The following is a 16,503-nucleotide window of genomic DNA, read 5'->3' as shown; positions in this document are numbered from 1 at the left end:
TGCTCACCACAACCTCCTGCTCCTGGGTTCAAGCAATTCTTCTGCCTCAGCCTCCCGAGTAGCTGGGATTACAGGCATGTGCCTCCACACCCAGCTAATTTTGTATTTTTAGTAGAGACAGGGTTTCTCCATGTTGGTCAGGCTGGTCTCGAACTCCTGACCTCAGGTGATCCTCCCGCCTCAGCCTCCCAAAGTGTTAGGATTACAGGCGTGAACCACTGCTCCTGGTCACCATATTTTCTTTATCCATCCATCAGTGGACATTTATCCATTTCTTCTAGATTTTCTAGTTTATTTGCATAGAGGTGTTTATAGTATTCTCTGATGGTAGTTTGTATTTCTGTGGGGTCAGTGGTGATATCCCCTTTATCATTTTTTATTGCATCTATTTGATTCTTCTCTCTTTTCTTTATTTTGTGCCTATGTGTGTCTCTGCATGTGAGATGGGTCTCCTGAATACAGCAAACTGATGGGTCTTGACTCTTTATCCAATTTGCCAGTCTGTATCTTTTAATTGGGGCATTTAGCCCATTTACATTTAAGATTAATATTGTTATGTGTGAATTTAATCCTGTCGTTATGATGCTAGCTGGTTATTTTGCCTGTTAATTGATACAGTTTCTTCATAGCATCGATAATCTTTACAATTTGGCATGTTTTTGCAGTGGCTGGTACTGGTTGTTCTTTTCCATGTTTAGTGCTTCCTTCAGGAGCTCTTGTAAGGCAGGCCTGGTGGTGACAAAATCTCTCAGCATTTGCTTGTCTGTAAAGGATTTTATTTCTTCTCCACTTGTGAAGCTTCCTTTGGCTAGATATGAAATTCTGGGTTGAAAATTCTTTTCTTTCAGAATGTTGAATATTGGCCCCCACTCTCTTCTGGCTTGTAGGGTTTCTGCTGAGAGATCTGCTGTTAGTCTGATGGGCTTCCCTTTGTGGGTAACCCGATCTTTCTCTCTGGCTGCCCTTAACATTTTTTCCTTCAATTCAACCTTGGTGAATCTGACAATCATGTGTCTTGGGGTTGCTCTTCTCAAGGAGTATCTTTGTGGTGTTCTCTGTATTTCCTGAATTTGAATGTTGGCCTGCCTTGGTAGGTTGGGGAAGTTCTCCTGGATAATATCCTGAAGAGTGTTTTCTAGCTTGGTTCCATTCTCCCCGTCACTTTCAGGTACAGCAATCAAATGTAGATTTGGTCTTTTCACATAGTCCCATATTTTTTGGAGGCTTTGTTCATTTTTTTTCACTCTTTTTTCTCTGATCTTGTCTTCCTGCTTTATTTCCTTAATTTGTTCTTCAGTCACTCATATCCTTTTTTCCGCTTGATCAGTTCGGCTACTGAAGCTTGTGCATGCTTCACGAAGTTCTCGTACTGTGATTTTTAGCTCCATCAGGTCATTTAACCTCTTCTCTACACTGGTTATTCTAGTTAGCCATTCATCTAACCTTTTTTCAAGGTTTTTAGCTTCCTTGTGATGGGTTAGAACACATTCCTTCAGCTCAGAGAAGTTTGTTATTACTGACCTTCGGAAGCCTACTTCTGTCGACTAATCAAAGCTATTCTCTGTCGAGTTTTGTTCCCTTGCTGGTGAGGAGTTGTGTTCCTTTGGAGGAGAAGAGGATTCTGGTTTTTGGAATTTTCAGCCTTTCTAGTCTGGTTTCTCCCCATCTTTGTAGTTTTATCTATGTTGACCTAAGGGTTTTGGTGTGGATGTCTTTTTTGTTGATGTTGATGCTATTCCTTTCTGTTTCTTAGTTTTCCTTCTAACAGACAGGCCCCCCAGCTGCAGGTCTGTTGGAGTTTGCTGGAGGTCCATTACAGACCCTGTTTGTCTGGGTATCACCAGCAGAGGCAGCAGAACAGCAAATATTGCTGCCTGATCCTTCCTCTGGAAGCTTCATCCCAGAGGGGCCCCTGCCTCTATCAGGTGTCTGTCAGCCCCTACTAGGAAGTGTCTCCCAGTCAGGCTATTTGGGGGTCAAGGACCCACTTGAGGAGGCTGGCTGTTATCAGAGCTCAAATGTTGTGCTGGGAGAACCGCTGCCCTCTTCAGAGCTGTCAGGCAGGGCTGTTTAAGTCTGCAGAAGCTGTCTGCTGCCTTTTGTTCAGATATGCCCCCCAGAGGTGGAATCTAGACAGGCAGTAGGCCTTGCTGAGCTGTGGTGGCTCCGCCCAGTTCAAGCTTCCCCACCACTTTGTTTACACTGTGAGCATAGAACCACCTACTCAAGCCTCAGCAATGGCAGACCTCCCCACCCCCCTACCAAGCTCCAGTGTCCCAGGTCGATCTCAGACTGCTGCACTAGCAGTGAGCAAGGCTCCATGGGCATGGGACCTGCTGAGCCAGGCACAGGAGGGAATCTCCTGGACTGCCAGTTGCAAAGACCTTGGGAAAAGCACAGTATTTGGGCTGGAGTATACCATTCCTCCAGGCACAGTCACTCACAGTTTCCCTTGGCTAGGAAAGGGAAATCCCCTGACCCCTTGCACTTCCTGGGTGAGGTGATGCCCCGCCCTGCTTCGGCTCACCCTCCGTGGGCTGCACCCACTATCCAACCAGTCCCAATGAAATGAACCAGGTACCTCAGTTGGAAATGCAGAAATCATCTGTCTTCTGTATTGATCTCGCTGGGAGCTGTAGACCAGAGTTATTCCTATTCGGCCACCTTGGAAGCAACCCTAAATCACCAATTTTTATATTGGATTGTTTGGTTTCTTTGGTGTGGTTGAGTTATAGGAGTTCTTTCTATATTCTAGATGCTAATCTCTTATCAGATATATGATTTGCAAATATTTTCTCCTAAAAACAATTGTTCAAGTTGGCATGTTGATATAGCTTGAATGTATATTCCCACCAAATCTCATGCTGAATGATAACCCCCAATGATGGAGGTGGGGCCTGGTGGGAGGTATTTGGATCATGGGGGCAGATATCTCATGAATGACTTGGGCCATCCTCTTTGGTGATAAATGACCTCTTGCTCTGAGATCTGGTTGGTTAAAAGTGTGTGGCATGGCCCCTACTCTTGTGCTTACTCCTATTCCCGCCATGTCGTGCCTGCTTACCCTTTGTCTTCTACCATGATTGGAAGCTTCCTGAGACCTCTCAAGAAGCAGATGCTGCTATGCTTCTTGTACAGCCTGCAGAATTATGAGCCAATTAAATATCTTTTCTCTATAAATTGTACAGTCTCAGGTCTTTCTCTTTCCCTCCCTCCCTCCCTCCCTCCTTTCCTTCCTTCCTTCCTTCCTTCCTTCCTTCCTTCCTTCCTTCCTTCCTTCCTTCCTTCCTTCCTTCCTTCCTTCCTTCTTTCCTTCTCTCTCTTTCTTTCTTTCTCTCTTTCTTTCCTTCTCTTTTTCTTTCTTCTTTCTCTTTCTCTCTTTCTCTTTCTTTTCTTTCCTTTTCTTTCTTTCGAGACAAGCTCTTCACTCTGCTACCCAGGCTGGAGTGTAATGGCTTGATCATAGCTCACTGCAGACTTGATTTCCTGGGCTCAAGCAATCTTCTTGCTTTAGCCTCCCAAGTAGCTGGGACTATCTGGGTAGGTGTGAGCTACCAGTTGTGAGCCACCATGCCCAGATAATTTTTAAACTTTTTGTAGAGATGGGTTTTTGCTATGTTGCCCAGGTTGTTCTCAAATGCCTGGCCTCAAGCAATCCTGGCCCTGTAAAGTCCTGCGATTACAGCAGAGAGTCACCATGCTCTATTTCCCTATAGCAATGGAAGAAGGGCCTAACACACGTCTTAGTTGTTTTTCAAGCCAGAAGACATGTCATCGACAAAATTCATATGTTCAAGACTTAACGCCCAGTGTGACTATATTTGGACATAGAGCCTATGAGAAGGTGATAAAGGTTAAATGACATCATAAGGGTTAGGCCCTAATCCTATAGAACTGATGCCCTTATAAGAAGAGGTAGAGCGGCCAGGCACAGTGGCTCACACCTGTAATCCCAGCACTTTGGGAGGCCAAGATGGGCAGATCACTTGAGGTCAGGAGTTTGAGACCTGCCTGGCCAACATGGTGAAACTCTGCCTCTATTTAAAAAATACAAAAACTAGCCAGGTGTGGTGGTGGGTGTCTGTAGTCCCAGCTACTCAGGAGCCTGAGGCAGGAGAATTGCTTGAACCAGGAGGTGAAGGTTGCAGTGAGCCAAGATCACACCACTGCACTCCAGCCTGGGCAACAGAGCAAGACTGTCTTTAAAAAAAAAAAAAGAAGAAGAAGAAGAAGAAAAGGCAGAGCCTGGGTACAGCAGCTCACACATGTAATCCCAACACTTTCAGAGGCCAAGGTGAGAGGATCACTTGAGGCCAGGAGTTCAAGACCAGCTTGGGCCACAAAGTGAGATCCTGTCTCTATAAAAAATAAAACTTAGCCCGGTGTCGTGGTGTGTGCCTATAGTGGCAGCTACTCAGGAGGCTGAAACTGGAGGCTCACTTGAACCCAGGAGATGGAGGTTGCGGTGAGCTACGGTCACACCACTGTACTCCAGCCTGGGCAACAGAGTGAGACCCTGTCTAAAAAAAAAAAAAGAAGCAGAATAGGCAGAGATACAAGGCTCTCTCTCTCTCTCTCTCTCTCTCTCTCTCTCTGTCTCTAACATGTAAGGACACAGTGAAAAAGAGGCCATCTGCAAGCCAGGAAGAAGGTCCTCACCAAGAACAAAACCAGCTGATTGGACTTGAGCTTGGGCTTTTCAGCCTCCAGGAGCGGGAGAAATACATTTCTGTTGCTTAAGCCACCCAATCTGTGGTATTTTGTTATGGCAGCCCAAGCTGACTACTATGACATATATTTTATGATTAAACTAGGGATAGCATAGACATGCTGATGGGACAGTTTTAACAAACATAAAAGGAATAAGGAAGTAAAAATCATTTGAAACCCTGCAACCCGGAGATGATCACGTTGTGTTATGTATCCTTCCAGGCTTCTTCCTATGCATGTAGAAAACTTTTCACAATCCAGATGCTATTTTGTAACCTTTTCTTAGCAATAAACACAAGTGTACATGACGTTTTTGTGTTGGTTTGTTTGTTTTTTTTGAGACAGAGTTTTGCTCTTGTTGCCCAGGCTGGAGTGCAATGGCATGACCTCGGCTCACCACAACCTCTGCATCCTGGGTTCAAGCAATTCTCCTGCCTCAGCCTCCTGAGTAGCTGGGATTACAGGCATGCACCACCATGCCCGGCTAATTTTGTATTTTTAGTAGAGACGGGGTTTCTCCATGTTGGCCAGACTGGTCTCGAACTCCTGACCTCAGGTGATCTGCCTGCCTCGGCGTCTCAAAGTGCTGGGATTACAGGCCTGAGCCCGGCCACATGATCGTTGTAATGCACTGCAAAATACTCCACTGAACAGATCTACCATCATGTATTTAATCAGTCCCCTAGTGATAGAGATTTAGGTGATTTCGAATTTATCATTATTGGAAACAATACTTCATGAAGGCCTTTTATGTATATCTTTGCATGTTTGTCCAATTTGTTCACTGGGATGAATTCCCAGAAATCTAATTTCTGGGCCAAAGGATATGCATATTTAAAATTTTGACATCCTGTCTATTGCCAAATTACCTTCCAGAAAGACTGAACCAATTTATACCCCTACTGTGCATGAGAGTGCCCACTGCTCCACACCCTTGCCAAATTGGCATGCTTTCAACAACAGTAAAAATAGGTTCTTGTCTGCTTTTCTCCTATGAGTCCTACCCAAGTGCATGATGTGAAACTGAATGAGAGGAATATAAAGTTGACAGATGGGATGTATTTTGGTCACTGTAATGTTTTATCTAAAGCACACCATTTTCCTCTCAGAACAAGTGTGATAGATAAGCCCTCTTCATTTTTTAGTACGAGTTCTAGGACATAATTTCCTAAATGGATTGATTCCTTAGAGAATGAATGTCTCTGAGGATGTAGAAATTATTCAAGCCAAATGTGCTCTCGGCTGATAGAGGATATACAATTTTGACATAGCAGTATCCATGTGACCCCTTTTTTAAAGATGCAAAGTATCTTCTTACCCTGTGCTGTCAAAAGTGTCATACTGCAGCCTGCTCTGAATGTACTCATTCATTTGCCTGAAGTTCTCACAGAGAAAATTTTCTCCAACTTTGTTTTATATTGAAAAAAATTTTTTAATTGAAGTATAATCTACACACAATATGAGTAAATTTTTCTCTTTAAAATCTGTTTGTGAATAACTGAAACCTTCACAGATAACCTTTCATTACATTAAATGAGAGAGAAAAGCTTTTTTTTTTTTTTTTTTCTCGAGACAGAGTCTCACTCTGTTGCCCAGGCTGGAGTACAATGGTGCGATCTTGGCTCACTGCAACCTCCCTCTCCTGGGTTCAAGCCATCCTCCTGTCTCAGCCTCCCAGGCAGCTGGGATTACAGGGGTATGTCACCACGCTCAACTAATTTTTGTATTTTTAGTAGTGACAGCGTTTCACCATGTTGGCCAGGCTGATCTCAAACCCCTGACCTCAGCTGATGCGCCTGCCTCCACCTCCCAAAGGGCTGGGATTACAGGTGTGAGCCTTCGTGCCCAGCAGAAAAGCATATAATTAAACACATGCTCTTTGAAAAGCACAGAGAAAAGAGACTGGAGTTTTATATTCAGCTATTTCACTCCTTAGTTGTATAGTCTGAAGCACATAATTTAGCAAATACACTTCTTTTATTCTCATCTGATAAACTAGCAAAATGAAATCTACACTACCTTCTCCATAGAGATGTTGGAAGCACATCCATCATCTCTAGGGAGGTCCTTAGCACTATAGTGAGTTAAATTATATATTTTTTTTAAAATGTGCATCCAGTCAAATATATCTAATCTACTTGTATCTGATCTTACAGTTTTTGTGCTTGAGGGGAATGTATTTCTTTTTCAAATGAAAACATGTTGATCAGATAAATGTTTATGATGGAAAATTATCCTTTTGTTTTGGCATTAATATCAATTAGAAGCATTTTGAAACTGTTCAGCTTCACTGATGATATTAATGAACCTTACATGAGAAAAAGCCAGAAAATAATTAGCATAATTATAAAATATTAACTGTACATTAATAATTCTCTTTATTTTTCCCTTTTAGCCACTTAATAAATTATATGTATCAAATTATTATAAATGTGGTACTTCCAATATTAGCAAAATTATATGTTTAAAAGGCATAACAATAATTAAACAATTTTAATTGTTTAATTGTTTAATTTGCTTAAAAACAAAATAAAACAATATTTGTTTAATTTAGAAAAAAGATCACTTTACATCCTATTATCCTAGTGATACTGTGAGTAAAATTCCTTTCAAATTTATATTTTAATATCTTCTCTCTTTTTATTTATTTATTTAGAGACAGGGTCTTGCTCTTTCACCCACCTGGCCAGAGTGCAGTGGCACTATCGTAGCTCACTGTAGCCTTGACCTCCTGGGTTCAAGCCATCCTCCTGCCTCAGCCTCCCTAGTAGCTAGTACTACAGGCTCTCACCACCACACCTGGCTAATTTTGTTTTGTTTTGTTTGGGTAGAGATGAGTTCTCACTATGTTGTCCAGGCTGGTCTGGGATTCCTGGCCTCAAGTCCTCCTGCCTTGGCCTCTCAAAGCACTGGGATCACAGGCATGAGCACCTAGCCCTAATGTGCCTGCCTGCCTGCCTGCCTGCCTGCCTGCCTGCCTTCCTTCCTTCCTTCCTTCCTTCCTTCCTTCCTTCCTTCCGTCCTTCCTTCCTTCCTTCCTTCCTTCCTTCCTTCCTTCCTTCCTTCCTTCCTTCCTTCCTTCCTCTTTTCTTTTTCTTTCTTTTGAGACAGAATATTGCTCTGTTGCCCAGGCTGCATTGCAGTGGCGCAATCTTGGCTCACTTCAACTTCCACTTCCCAGGTTCAAGCAATTCTGGTGCCTCGGCCTCCGAAGTAGCTGGGATTAGAAGCTACTCCGGAGTAGCTGGGATTAGAGGCATGCACCACCATGCCTGGCTAATTTTTGTATTTCGGTAGAGACAGGGTTTCCCCATGTTGGCCAGGCTGGTCTCAAACTGCTAGGCTCGAGCGATCCACCTGCCTGAACCTCTCAAAGTGCTGGGATTACAGGCACCTGCTTTTTTTTCTACATACTGGTTAGAGGTGAATGCTTATCCCTTCAGCTCTCTGTCTGCTCCCCATGAGTGACAGCTTGGGATGCTCAGGCTTCTTCCCTTGTCTCACTCTCTCCTCAGGAGAAAGCACCTTCTTTGGCAAGATTGAGGGAAAGAACTGCTAAATGTGTGACTCAGACCCTCTTTCTCTCTGAGTGGCCGGACCTTAAGGACTTACCAGGCGATAAGCTTCCTAGAGTAAGCCCTGCCCTGCAAAAAGGACTGAAGTTTGAAAAGGTTTATTTTAATTCAGGGAAGTGAGTATTAGTAAGCCCAGTTGGCCACAGACTATGCCACATTCTCCAACCAGCTTTATTAGCTGTGAACTAATTTCTTTTAAAATAATTTTTTATTGTGGTTTAAAAAAAAATAGATGACATAAAATTTATCATCTTACCATTTTAAGTGTACAATTCAGTAGTGTTAATTATAGTCGCATTAACCAATCTCTACCAATCTCCAAAACTTTTTCCTCTTGCAAAACTGAAACTCCATATCCGTTAATCAACAATTCATCATTTTCTCCTCCTTCCAGCCCTTGGCAACCACCATTCTATTTTCTGTGTCTATGATTTTCACTACTCTAGATACCTCCTAGAAGTGGAACCGTGCAGAGTTTGCCCTTTTTGTGACTGGCTCATTTCACTTAGCATGATGTCTTCAAGGCTCATCCATGTTGTAGCATGGTGTCAGAACTTCCTTTCTTTTTAAGGCTGACATTTTGAACTCCCAGATTCCCTGCTTCTATGTCTCAACTGACTCAAAACTGAGAGCGAGAGGGAGGGTGTCATTAATTTTCATCCCCTCAAGCCCCATCCAACTGGATGATAGTGTGTTGTGGTAGACATCTATCGTTTTCTCTGGCCAGGGTCAAATAGCAAATCTGGACAGAGGTAAAGTGAGACTTTTCTCAAAAAGGTTATTGCAGTAAGAGGAAGAGGACTATTATAATAGAGAGAATGCTCTGATGGTCAACTGTAAAATCTGCAAGCATCTCCAAGGACAGGCAGAAAACGGCTTTTCTTTTACAGGGAGGAGGAAAGCAGGCTGGAAGGAAGCAGGTGAGGGCTACCGGGATGAGCAGGTTATCCTGCAGTGCGTCAGGGAACAGTTCCCCCCTGCCGGGTATGCTAGTCTCAGTAGGGGCCATTAAGGAGGGCTTGTTCCTAGCTCTAATGTTTAAGGGTGGGCCAAGTTCAGGGACTTGGAAGAATGATAGAGGCCTGACTAAAGTTTAGCCCAGTTAGCAGGCATTTTGTCCAGATTGGCCTGTGGAAACAAACAGGTCAGCTAATATTTATGAGGCAAAGAATGGGAAATTAGAGGATCTCTATATGGCTTTGTCACAGTTAGACAAGGGGGTCACCACAAGTCTCTTAAGTCATACGGGGAAGGGCAATTCTTTGCTGTAAGCCATTTCCTGAAACACAAAGGTTGGAGGGAGGCTGGGCGTGGTGGCTCATGCCTGTAATCCCAGCACACTGGGAGGCAGAGGCAGGAGGATCACTTGAGGTCAGAAGTTTGAAACCAGCCTGGACAACATGGTGAAACCCCATCTCTACTAAAAATACAGAAATTAGTGTGATGGTGCGCACCTGTAGTCCTAGCTACTTGGGAGGCTGAGGGAGGAGAATCCCTTGAACCTGGGAGATGGTGGTTGCAGTGAGCTGAGATCACATCACTGCACTCCAGCCTGGGCAACAGAGCAAAACAAAACAAAACAAAACAAAAAGGTTGGAGGGAGGTGGTGTCCTGATCCTTGCTGTTTTCCAGGGGCACAGGGCTTGACATAGTCACTATACCCTTTCCTATTCCAGGGGCTGACAGAACCCCTCTTTCTCATGGAAAATCCACCTCACTTATTTTGAGTGAGGCTGATCCCACTTTCTACTCATATGGATGGACATGTGGCCCAGGCCTTGCCAATTCAAATCACTTATTCTCTGATTAGTATTATTGCTCCAGCAAATAGGTAGATGCTCCAAGCAGTACCAGTCAGTCTCTCCTGAGATTTGATTGTGTAGATGTTGGGAGAGAACCCTGATATGAACCCAGCCATGCCTAGCTTAGGTCTACCTCCAGACTTCCCAGTTATGTGAACAAATAAAACCCCTCTTTGCTTAGTTGTGTGATTCTTTTGTTACCCTCCACCCCACAAATAACTATGTGTCCTGAGGCTTTGTTGGCTTGGGGTGTTTGAAGGATCCTAGCTACCTCTGATTCTGAAGGATTTCAAGGGTCCTATTTTAGTTCCAGCAGTGAAACTGTTGACTGCAGAGTTCTGGCTCTATTTCAAGCTTGAGTAATTTCATCTGCTCTCCTTGAAAATTTTTACTGCAAGATATTTAATATTCTTAACTTCCTTCATAGACTTCTAAACATCATGGAATCTCGTTGATCATGTTTCACTATTCAAAGGCAAGTCCTGGCTGGATGCAGTAGCTCACACCTGTAATCCCAAAACTTCGGGAGGCCAAGGCAGGTGAATCCCTTGAGCCCAGGAGTTTTAGACCAGCCCAGGCAACACAGGGAGAGCCTGTCTCTATAAAAAGTTTAAAAATTAGCTGGGTGTTGGCCGGGCGTGGTGACGCATGCCTGTAATTCCAGCACTTTGGGAGACCAAGATGGGTGGATCAGGAGGTCAGTAGATCGAGACCATCCTGGCTAACACGGTGAAACCCCATCTCTACTAAAAATACAAAAAATTAGTTGGGCGTGGTGGTGCGCGCCTGTAGTCCCAGCTACTCGACGGGCTGAGGCAGGAGAATGGCGTAAACCTGGGAGGCAGAGCTTGCAATGAACCGAGATTGCGCCACTGCACTCCAGCCTGGGTGACAGAGTGAGATACCATCAAAAAAAAAAAAAAAAAAAAAAAAAAAATTAGCTGTGTGTGGTGACACGTGTCTGTAGTCCCAGCTACTCAGGAGGCTAAGGTGGGATGATTGCTTGATCCCAGGAGGTGGAGGCTGCAGTGAGCCCAGAGGTCTCACTCCTGATTTGGAGAGAAAAAATATAGTATCCCAACATAAATTTTAAAAAGAAATCCTATTTTTCCTTTAAAAAATGAGTTTTAGTGCCCTAGATGTTAATTGATTTTCAAGTTATTATTATTTTTAATAGAGATGGGATCTCATGCTGTCCCCAGGCTAGATTGATTGCAGAAGTATAATCATAGCTCACTGCAGCCTCGAACTCTTGGGCTCAAGAGATCCTCCCTCAGTAGCTAGGACTACAGGTGCATGCCACCATGCCCAGCTAAGCTTTTTGTTTGTTTGCTTTGTTTTTTGTCTGGCAGAGATAAGGATCTGACTATGTTGCCCAGGCTGGTTTGGAAACACCTGGTCTCAAATGATCCTTCTGCCTCAGCCTCCCAAAGCACTGAGATTACAGGCATGAGCCACCACATCAGGCCTTGAGTTCTTTTTGATATATTATATGAGCAATAGATTAACATAAAGAATGGAAGGAATTGTTTTTGTGAGTTTTCAGGGATAGTGCATGAAAAGGCCTCATAGAAGAAATACAATGGGGACACTTATATAAACCACAAAGCTTTAGTTTACATTTGACGTTTTCCCAACTTCAATAGATAGGTCTACTTAATGATGAGATTGATCTGGTAAGTAAGAAAAGTCATGAAATGGATGGTGAAAATGATTTAAAATGTTTTAATTATGGAAGGGAAAAAAATAAGAAATAGCAGCTAATCTTCCTAAGTAAATGTGAAAAAAAAAAAAAGGTAATTTAACAAACATTCCTAGAATGCCACTTATGTGCTAGTCACTGGGGATAGAGCAATGAACAACACAGACAAAATGTTCTGCCTTCATGGAACTTCTAGTGGAAAAATGCAGCAATAAAATAAAATGACGAATCTCCAAGAATAAACATTTGGGTTCCCAAGGCAAGGGAGCCTTTGACTGACTTGACGTTTTGCTGCTCTCTGTTTATTGGAAATTGCCCTATACCAGCCTGGGCAACATGACGAAACCCCAACTCTACAAAAACTACAAAAATGAGCCAGGCGTGGTGGCGCATGCCTGTGGTCCCAGCTACTCAGGAGGCTGAGGTGGGAGGATCACTTGAGCCCAGGAGGTTGAGATTGCAGTGAGCTGAGATCATGCCACTGCACTCCAGCCTGGGTGACAAAGCAAGACTCTGCCAAAAAAAAAAAAAAAAAAAAAAGGAAGGAAGGAAGGAAGGAGACAATAAATTGTACTGTTCCAAAATGTTACAGTGTTCATCTCTGAGTGATTTATTTCTCCTTAAAATTCTTCTTCATTTTCCAGATGTTCTACAATAAGCTTCAATTACTTTTTAATCAGAAAAAGTAACTTACTAAGGGGGAAAAAAAACTCCTAATAAACTAGAAGTTGAAATCCTTCAGTTTAGAGGGCTGACCCCAATACCTGCCTTTGGCATCTTCCTGAACTGAAAAGTCCAAAAAGCAGAACCTGTTGCTTTCACTTTGGGTAACTATCCCCCTCCCTCCTCTCATTCTTGAGCTTTCCTGATGTATCCTAAAGCAATTTATTTTATAGTCTCACATATCTTTTTTTGTTCACTTATAAACATTCTGGGTGTCTACAGCTTTGTCTCTTTCTTGAGTCTCTCTCTTCTTCCTGACTACCTGGTTCTTCTGACCTTTTCTCTACAAAGATCACGATTGTTCTACTTCTCTGTGGACCAGATAAACCCTATTACTCCACATTGCCCTTGTCCCTTCCAAGTCTAACTGCCACTTTTCAACAAACTGAACTCTCCTCGGTTACTATGGCATTCCCTGAAAAAATGTCAGTCAAAGCTTTCTCTTATACGCTTACATTTCTAAAAGCTGTTTAACGAATTTATGAAAGAACGCTTTTAGCCCCTGGTGGGCTGAAGCATTATGTTACAGTCTTTGAGAACTTAAGGTCATGATAGATAATTCTTTTCTTTTGTTTTTTATAATTGGCTTAATCAGAATTTTATTGTTACAATCAATAGTTGCTTTACTTTTCTCTCTCTTTCTTTTAAAGAAATCCCTAGTAGTTTCCCTATTGTTTTTTCTTATTGGTTCTTAGTATGAAAGTTGCCCTGACCTTTTTTTTTTTTTTTTTTTTTTTGAGGTTTGCTGTTGTTGCACAGGCTTGAGTGCAGTGGTGTGATCTTGGTTCACTGCAACCTCTGCCTGCCGGGTTCAAACGATTCTCTTGCCTCAGCCTCCCAAGTAGCTGGGATTACAGGTGCCTGCCACCATGCCCGGCTAATTTTTTGTGGTTTTAGTAGAGACAGCATTTCACCATGTTGGTCACGTTGGTCTCAAACTCCGAACCTAAAGTGATCCACCTGCCTCAGCCTCCTAAAATGCTGGGATTACAGGTGTGAGTCACCACACCCAGCCACATTGACTTTTATCAATGTAAAGGGAGAAGTCACTTGATATTTAGATAAATTTTTAAATAGTATTTTATCTACTTTTTCAAATCGGTAAGATGTACTTTTCATGCCTTAAAAATGTCTTTATTGAAGTATAACATATAGTAAAATACATTTACTGTATTTAGTGAGCTTTAGTGTACAGCTCAGTTTTTTTTAACATAGGTATATTCCCATTCAACCACCACCAGCTCAAGACACAGAACACTCCCAGCAATCCCACAATTTCTCTTATCCCTTCCCAGTCAATATCCTCCTGCCCCACACTTCTAGCCTACTCTTGCCAGAATAGTTACCACTATTCTGACTTCTATCACCATTTATAAGTTTTGCCTGTTTTTAAACTTGAAATAAATAGAACCACCCAGTATTTACTCTTTTGTTTTGGCTTCTGTAACTCAACGTTGTTTTCCTGTTCAGTCGTGTCATCATTTTTTTCTTTTTTATTACTGTATAGTATTCCATTAAATAAATATACTTCAATTTATATATCTATTCTCCTGTGGATGGACATTTAGGGGCTTTTCAGTTTTTTAGTATGATCAGAAAAGTTGTTACAGCCATTCTCGTACATATCTGTTGGTGGACGTATGCACTCATTTCTCATGGGTATATACCAAGGGGTGGAATTGCTGGGTCATAGAATAGACATATTTTACTTTTGGTAAAATTCTTAACATATTTGCATGGCACAAAATTCAGAAGGCACAAAAGAGTGTACAGTGAAAAGTCTCTCTCTTATCTACATTCCAGTTCTACAGTTCTCTTCTCCAGAGGAAACCATATTACCAGTTTCTTACAGAAACCTACTTTGTATATAGAAGTATATGTATGTATAGTCTTGTGTTTTACACCAAAGCTACTACACAATCCAAACTCCTTTGCACCTTACTTCTTTCACTAAACAATTTATCTTTTTTTTAAAATTTTATTTTACTTTATTTATTTATTTATTTATTTTTATTATACTTTAAGTTCTAGGGTACATGTGCACAACATGCAGGTTTGTTACATATGTATACATGTGCCATGTTGGTGTGCTGCACCCATCAAATTGTCAGCACCCATCAACTCGTCATTTACATCAGGTATAAGTCCCAATGCCATCTTTCCCCCCACCCCCTCCCCACAATAGGCCCCGGTGTGTGATGTTCCCCTTCCTGTGTCCAAGTGATCTCAATGTTCAATTCCCACATATGAGTGAGAACATGCAGTGTTTGGTTTTCTGTTCTTGCAATATTTTGCTGAGAATGATGGTTTCCAGCTGCATCCATGTCCCTACAAAGGACACAAACTCATCCTTTTTTTTTTTTTTTTTTTTTGGGGGGACGGAGTCTCGCTCTGTCCCCCAGGCTGGAGTGCAGTGGCCGGATCTCAGCTCACTGCAAGCTCCACCTCCCGGGTTCACGCCATTCTCCTGTCTCAGCCTCCTGAGTAGCTGGGACTACAGGCGCCCGCCACCGCTCCCGGCTAATTTTTGTATTTTTTAGTAGGGACAGGGTTTCACGTGTTAGCCAGGATGGTCTCGATCTCCTGACCTCGTGATCCGCCCATCTCGGCCTCCCAAAGTGCTGGGATTACAGGCTTGAGCCACCGCGCCCGGCCCAAACTCATCCTTTTTTATGGCTGCATAGTATTCCATGGTGTATATGTGCCACATTTTCTTAATCCAGTCTGTCACTGATGGACATTTGGGTTGATTCCAAGTCTTTGCTATTGTGAATAGTGCCACAATAAACATACGTGTGCATGTGTCTTTATAGCAGCATGATTTATAATCCTTTGGGTGTATACCCAGTAATGGGATTGCTGGGTCATATGGTATTTCTAGTTCTAGATCCTTGAGGAATTGCCATACTGTTTTCCACAATGGTTGAACTAGTTTACAATCCCACCAACAGTGTAAAAGTGTTCCTATTTCTCCACATCCTCTCCAGCACCTGTTGTTTCCTGACTTTTTAATAATTGCCATTCTAACTGGTGTGAAATGGTATCTCATTGTGGTTTTGATTTGCGTTTCTCTGATGGCGAGTGATGATGAGCGTTTTTTCATGTGTCTGTTGGCTGTATGCATGTCTTCTTTTGAGAAATGTCTGTTCATATCCTTTGCCCACTTTTTGATGGGGTTGTTTGTTTTTTTCTTGTAAATTTGCTTGAGTTCTTTGTAGGTTCTGGATATTAGCCCTTTGTCAGATGAGTAGATTGCAAAAATTTTCTTCCATTCTGTAGGTTGCCTGTTCACTCTGATGGTAGTTTCTTTTGCTGTGCAGAAGCTCTTTAGTTTAATTAGATCTCATTTGTCAATTTTGGCTTTTGTTGCCGTTGCTTTTGGTGCTTTAGACATGAAGTCCTTGCCCATGCCTATGTCCTGAATGGCATTACCTAGATTTTCTTCTAGGGTTTTTATGGTATTAGGTCTAACATTTAAATCTCTAATCCATCTTGAATTAATTTTCGTATAAGGAGTAAGGAAAGGATCCAGTTTCAGCTTTCTACTTTTGGCTAGCCAATTTTCCCAGCACCATTTATTAAATAGGGAATCCTTTCCCCATTTCTTGTTTTTGTCAGGTTTGTCAAAGATCATATGGCTGTAGATGTGTGGTATTATTTCTGAGGGCTCTGTTCTGTTCCATTGGTCTATATCTCTGTTTTGGTACCAGTACCATGCTGTTTTGGTTACTGTAGCCTTGTAGTATAGTTTGAAGTCAGGTAGTGTGATGCCTCCAGCTTTGTTCTTTTGACTTAGGATTGTCTTGCCAATGCAGGCTCTTTTTTGGTTCCATATGAACTTTAAAGCAGCTTTTTCCAATTCTGTGAAGAAAGTCATTGGTAGCTTAATGGGGATGGCATTGAATCTATAAATTACCTTGGGCAGTATGGCCATTTTCCACAATATTGATTCTTCCCATCCATGAGCATGGTATGTTCTTCCATTTGTTTG

The sequence above is a fragment of the Chlorocebus sabaeus genome, chromosome 4 (genome assembly GCF_047675955.1).
Source record: "Chlorocebus sabaeus isolate Y175 chromosome 4, mChlSab1.0.hap1, whole genome shotgun sequence".
Classification (NCBI taxonomy): domain Eukaryota; kingdom Metazoa; phylum Chordata; class Mammalia; order Primates; family Cercopithecidae; genus Chlorocebus; species Chlorocebus sabaeus.
Note: the sequence above shows the minus strand (reverse complement) of the source record.